This window comes from Cydia fagiglandana, chromosome Z, assembly GCF_963556715.1.
Source record: "Cydia fagiglandana chromosome Z, ilCydFagi1.1, whole genome shotgun sequence".
Lineage (NCBI taxonomy): Eukaryota > Metazoa > Arthropoda > Insecta > Lepidoptera > Tortricidae > Cydia > Cydia fagiglandana.
The window spans coordinates 36,226,075-36,233,699 of NC_085959.1; positions in this window are offsets into that span (position 1 = coordinate 36,226,075).

Consider the following 7,625-nt stretch of genomic DNA (forward strand, 5'->3'; position numbering starts at 1 on the left):
CTATATTTAATAAAATTTCAATATGCCTTTATAGGTCTTCATTATAACCGATAACAAATCCGCTTAGCATAAGCTCTGAAAGGCCCTACGAGTATTATAAGTTACTACGCGGTGTAGCGTTCGCGTGAGCTTTGTTTCCGTAGCGCTGCTACGAGCGTCGTACCTTTGGCGCGCTTTTATTTAGCTTGGGTGGCATTCAGCTTGTAAAAAGTATTTGACATTGTGTTTTGAATAGGTGATTAATCTAACAGCTTTGTGCATAAAGGTTTTCAAACTTTTTGTGTATGTACCGTCTCGTTGCTCCTAGTCCAAGACAGATTATTTAATTTGGTAACTTAGTTGACTACACTTACTTGTAAAATGTGTAATGTTGGTCTAGCGGCGTGAGGCGCGGCCAACCGCCGCTGTCAACTCAACAACATGGCGACCGCGCACCGACCCTCGACCACTCACGCGCACACACACATATCAACACCCACATGTAGAAACATGCATACGACACGAAGTGCACTTTGAATACCTGCAAGAAAAAAGGGATTTGTGAGAAAAGTACAAATATGTTGAAAACCACGGTAATAAAATATAAAAACTTATCGAAAATCAAGTTTAGGTACCATAAGTTCATGATGATTAGACATCGTAAATTTTATAGCATTTTCGGTGCAGCAGAGTGGTGTTAACAGAATTGGTATAAACAATTTCAACCCTAATGATAAATTAGTATTAATTGTTAAAATTAACCTAAATTTACCATTTCAGTTGAAATTATCTAGAACAATTCCGTTAACACCACTCCGCTGCACCAAAAATGCTATAAAATTTACGATCTCTGATGATGATGAATAAATAAAAGAGAAAATTCCCAATTCCATTTCACTTAATTTCAAAATAATTTAGTTATCAGATTGTTAATGATAATAGACCCATAGACAATTTTAAAACCAAAAAATAATAATTTTCAAATCTATCTTTGAGAAATCCCCACAAGTTAAAACCCTCGCTTTTTGAAGTCGGTAGGTAAATAAAACTTAGATTAAGTAGGTAGTTACTCAGAAGGTGGTGGTAGGGGTAAATCCACTAGTGAATATAAATCCGCCGGGCTCAAAACAACCGCTTGTTTGGATAAACTCAAATCACTAGTCCATCGGCTCGTGTTTGCATTAGAAACATCATACTTATTCTCTTTGTGTATGAACATACAAAGTATATTGTTTTTTCATTACAAAATTGATCGAAACCCTTAGAGCAACATCATCTAGTATAAATAAATAAAAGTGTAGTTTTTTATTTGATAAATCTATAAAAATATTGTAAGTTGATACGAGTGTGGACATATTAGACATTGTTACCGATTGCAATTTCATTGTATGTTTGTGATAATATATTTTCACCACACCAGCTCATAAAGGATCTATTGGGTATTCAAGAACTGGAAAGTTGCATTTTATTCACAAGAGTGGTAAAGTAATGTGATGCCAATTTTGAGTTGTTCCCTGTTCCTGTTGGCTGGTAGAATTTACTCTTAAATGATAAATTTGAATGATATATATTTAATAATGTTCATTAGGATTTATTAAAAAAAACTTTACAACTTTTCTCGGTGTAACTCTAGTAGTTGTTTTTCAATACGTCATAAATCGTAAACCGCAATTTTATTATGTTACTTGCTGCTACGGAACCCTTCATGGGCGAGTCCGACTCGCAATTGGCCGCTTTTTATACTTATGTATGCGCTAACAACTGATATGTTTTGTCGGTATCTGGTGTATCGACCTCGAAATGAGAGATAATAAACTGAAAAGTCGTATACACCTTCATTGTGGCGTTCTTATAAGGTTCTCTTAAATGTCGGCGCATATACCTAACGTGTGTGTGTCGTAAGTTATTTATTCAGGGTCATACGTCATAAAGAATGGTTTTGTCGTGGGTCTTAAAGTTTCTATGTGAAAATGAAAAATGAAAAAATGAAAATGAAAAATATTTATTTAAGATAAGTAGGTAAGTACAATAAACTTAAAAAAACTATATTTACAAACTTATTCACTAGTCTATTGTGTAGGGAACTTATCTTAATCGTGCGATGCAATCTCGATATCGGTGGTCTCCGCACTAGGCAAACCTGTATCGCGGAGGCCAGTACTTGGTGTGGTACAAATAAGGTAAGGTCGGTTGACACAACAGTCAATTGAAAAAAAATACTAGTAGTTGGAAAATATGTAGAGTAAAAACAAAATTATAATGCAAAGAGAAATGATTAAATGTGAGCTGCGAAATAACAATACTAACTAACAATATACCTATGTAGCTCTAGTGTTATTTTCATCTCGGCAAGAATTGAAGAGCATAACATTTACTACAATTTATATTTTATAAAACATTTTTTCATGGTAAACATATCAGTTGCCGCCGCCGCCTTCAAACATATCAGTTGCTAGCGCGTAAAAAAGGCATAATATTTTATTGTATCCCTTTTAGAAGCTGGATGTTTAAATGGTTAAAAAACCGTGCCGTGATTAAAGAAGACCTTGAAAAAAAATTCATGTGATTCTTTTACAATCCGGCTGGCACATGCTACATTGCCCTACTTGTTAGTTAATCATTATGTAACCCTCATGGAAGCGACACAAAGGAATTTGCGGTAATAAGAAACTTCGAAGGTTCAGACCGGGACAAATACTTGGCCAACCCTAGATATAAACGGACCACAGGACTAATATGTGTGGGACATATCGGCGGCGTGGAGGGTACAGGGTACAACCTCCATTAGTTTGTCTAATGTGCTTTATTATATGTAGGATTATGTGAGAAATTAAATAGTTCGCTGAGCGCCTCGCCTAACTTAGAGCTGAACTAACAGTAGGCCAAACAGAATCCAAACCACAGGTCGTAGGTTGATATGCCGGCGAGTACCTACCTACAAAATATTTTTAGACTGACATTACTAATTTTGCTCTTTGGTGAAGGAATCTTATGGAAACATTTATTCCAAATTAAGTTGAATGTCATGGTAGTCAAATTCTTAAAGAATTGTGTTTGCACCTCTTCTTTTAAGTTTCCGAGCGCTAGTTAATTACATTGGTAGGAAACTCTTGAAGGTATACTTACCTATGCCTATAGGTAGCAAAATTGACATACGACCTAAAATATTAAAGCCCCTCCCAAGCCACTTTTTTGTTTTCGTGTTCACATTCACATTTTATTCGATTTTCTATCACAAACAAAGTAATCAACAAAATAGGCCCAGAGGAAAAACCACGATTAAAATATTCTTATCGGGCGCGGTGAAGTATGGACAATAAACCAGGATTGATCGGAGCTTTTTGGTTCCACGCGTTGAAATTTACCTTTCAATTGAAAAATATTCTATTTTATACTTTGTATATTTTTTGGCATCTGATAAAAAATATTTGTATTGTATTATATATAACAAATCTATATAGATACGCACAGTGAGCAGCGATATTGCATGCATAGAGTAACTTGGAGCATATTGTTTAAATAAGTGCAGAATACATCATACTTTAATTCACTGGAACGATGAAGCGAGGTGTTTATTGAATCTAGAGTATCTAGACACAACCTTATCAAACCTTTTAAAACGCGGCGAAGCATCTTTCTACCCAGTAACTTACCTGCACATTTTCTAGGACACTGAGCATACGTTTATTATGCAAAACATTTTATACGAGTCAACAAAATGTGTGGCACTTATGCTGAAGGTATGTTCCACTATGATTGCGAGGATAATTCTTAATGGTATTTTAATACACAGCAATTAGAGTCCTATGGACATACGTAAAGTTAACACACTCATTGCCAACGCCAATGTTTACGTAGCACTACACTCGTAGCCGATTTCAGCGTTTTTCCGCTATGTAGAAGAAAGCGACGATCCTCATATAATAAAAAATGCCAAAACGCAGGGAGGGCTTGCTAGAGAGCATGGCGTAGAATCTCGAAGACCTGTACGTAAACCACGCCTAAGTTAAAATAATAAATATGAAAATGTTTGTCCCATTTTAATCAAGAAAATAACTATTAAATTAACTTGAAAATGCTGTGAAAATTGTCAGAGCTCATCAGTTACACTACTAAACAGATTTCGTAGCGACGAAATTGGTTTGACGCAGACAAAATTTAATTATGTGAAATGAGAAAATTTCATGAAAAATTCACTGCACTTCAGTGGTTGGCACTCAATTTTTTAATGATTGAAGCATGAAATAATAAACTTAAGTACATTTAAGTGGAGCGGAGTTTTAGAAAAATTGTACCGGGTTTTTTAGATCACAAAAAGAAGGTTGAAGATTTTCTTCAATTCGAACCCTGAGTTTAGGTCAATAAAAATAAAATTACGATCATTAGGTCTAAACCGCATTTCAATAAATTGTAACAATTTATACACAAAACCTAAAAATGTGAAAATCACTTCTGAAAATGTTAGTAGAAACTCATTGATTGTTAAATCTAATAACAAATATAAATTCAAACACATTATATCACAGAGGAACAGGAACCTACGGTGTCTTAAAGTAGAAATTTTTTTAATAATGCACTGCAGGACGTTTACAAATAAAAAACACGCAGCAACTTTTAACAAAAGTAACACTGAAAGCACTTCGGACTCCAGAGATTATTTTACAGATTAAGAAATAACAGTTTATAATTTTTAAGCTACATTTCATATTCGTATTTTAGGACTGCTACAAAATTATGTCGTGCGTAATTCTAATTTTTACACAGAATACAGAATTTTCAACACATTTTCCCCTAACAGAATATTTTAGTGGCCAGTTGTTCCACAATCAGTAAAGTTAAATAATGACGCAAGTATATCAATAAATCTTGCTGTTAATCTACGATAAGCTATCGCTCGAGTGCTTACAGTTGATAGTATGTAAATGGGGTAGGTAGTGACTGTCAGTGCCTAGGAAGTTCATTTTTATTTTTAACGTAAATGTTGCCTGAATTTAAGCTACTTATGTTTATGGCTATAAATGAGAATTACTGTAGGTAGGTAATAGATCTTTTATTTATTTGTTTTATTGTAAACGCTGTATAGTGTTTGTATTATGGTTTTTTTTTCATACAGATATCTTCGGCGGTCAGTTGGCAGGTAGTTAATTCAATAAATTTATAAGATGCTCAAAAACTGGCCAAGTGCGAGTTATCCAACCTCTGGTTTGGAATAGGTCAATGTGATTCTGACCAAAAGGTTTTGATCAGAATCATAATGTCGCATGACAAGCAAAAGTCACTAAGTACTATCCAAAAATTAAAGTACTTAACAATGCACTTTATTAGACTTGTAACACGGTTTATTGTCAATAATTTCAATAGTGTTAGTTAGTGACTTTTGTTTGTTACCCGATGAATATTGTCCTATGGGAAGATTTTACCTACACAAACCTTGTATTTAATGTACATACTAAGTAACTTTACGCACAAATTACATAAAAGCTTGTATAAATATACCTATAATAAGCTTATATAAAGGCACAAGTAAGTAATACGGTGTTAAGCGGCAATATGCTTCACTACTTAAATTTCTTGAATGTAAAAGAGGTGTGATACTTAGAACATCTAGAATAAAAACAAGCAAGTTGGGTATAAAAACTAGCTTCGTTACGAGTGTGTTATTATAATTATTAGTTCCACTGTCAATTACTAGGTATTTCGTAATAAACCAACGAAATAGTGCCAAAGAAAATTGCAATTAACTCCAGTTCGCTTTGCAAAGATTCACAGTTCGCTTTAGTACTCTAAAATATGCACCTATTAATACAGTACAGGCCAATTTAAATTCGACAAAGCTAATTATTTATTGCATTCATTGTCGTCACACCTTCACAATAATATTTTACTTTTTTTGTAACACGAATTGTAACCATAAAATCATATCCGCGTGTTTATATCAAGAAATTAAACTCTTATAAAATTTCAATGAATAAATATAGGGAATACCTACTGAAAGGTTATGACTTTTTTACATACACCTGAAAGGAACCGTTCTTTTAAAAATAGTGTTTTTATGCTAGATACTAATAACAAAGTATTGACTGGATACGTTAAACTTGCTCAGCGTAAATTGAAACCCAAGTTTATAAAGAAAAACAAAAGAAATATACTAAAACAAGCATAGCGGCATAGCTAAACTTCGATAAAATATACCCACACGGTTTCTTTATTTGAATTCCGTTAACTTCGACGTATGACTAAGTACTTACATTTAAGAAAACTAAGCCGTATAAAATAATTAAAGATTGAATACCTGTACGTAGCGTTTGTAACATAGACCTTATAATGAACTCAACCAAACAATTGAAAACTATGAAATCTCAATGTTATTTCGAACATCGACAGTCTGAAACAGTAGGTGACTGTACTTGTGTTTAGGCTGTGTTACTTGTACTTACAAATATAGGCAACGATATTGCAAAACGTCTTGAAGCTCCTTGATATCGTTCCGTCGACGACGAGTTGAATGCAAATTTATATCGTAATACATTTTTAAAGCACTTAATAAAAAAATGAAGTCTGTTAGTGCACCAATATGTTCTCAAAAACCTTCTAAAGAACTTTGCTATATTGATTTTTATTGCAAAAAGTCAGCGTTTTCGGGAAATTCAATGAAAACCGTTTTATCCTCTTAAGCCGTACTTGAGATTGAGTGATCTTTTGTTTTCGGTTGTAACGGTCTTGTGAAGAGAATTCAAATTTTAGAGCAGCATTGTTGTTCTAACTGACAAAATGGCGAAAATTTGATTTTGGCCGTAAGCGGTTAGTGTGGCTTTTGAAAAGATTTCAACGCGAGCACTTTGTAAAGTGCCGTCGGCGAGCGCTACGCTACAATACATTTATTTTATTTACAATGCTTTTAGTTGGTTTGACAATTCAATCCGCTATTACCATTTCACCATTCCATTATAGACTAACAAGTTTTTTAATGCTTTGGTGCTAAGATTAAATGTCATCTTTTTTTATTTTAATATACATACAATACTAAAATTCTAAAACTCCTTTTCTATTTATAATCGAGAAAACAAAATACTTTTTATTTTCATGTTAAAAGTTTAGCCTTTTTTGTGTTGTTTTATTGGTATGGTACCTACATGTAATATAAACAAAAAAAAATCTAAAATTAAAAACTACTAAAGACGTTTTGTGTTGTCAAGTATACCTACATATACTTATGTTCGCCGGAATTATGTTTAGATTTTTAAAAGGGACTTGCCATTTTTTACTATTACTTATTTAATTGCCATATATTAATAAAACCAAAGTTATTTCAATCAATATTTATAATTGGGCCAATGGTATGAATGAGATGAGTTCCATGTTTATTTTATATTTTATTTTATGGTGAAAATGGTTATAATATGTGATGCTCTTTTTCCATTTTATTTCAATTTCAAACCATTTTAACTTTAAGTATTTTATATAGGTAACTTAAATTATCCCATACTTCTTACATAATTATGTAGTTATTTATAAATTTGAATATATAAATAAAAACAAAACATATATTTAAAAAAAAATATATAATTAATTATAAATTGAAATTACGCTCAATAAGGTAAAGGTAATAGTATAAGGTATTCTAAGCAGCAGAAGAGTAATACGAG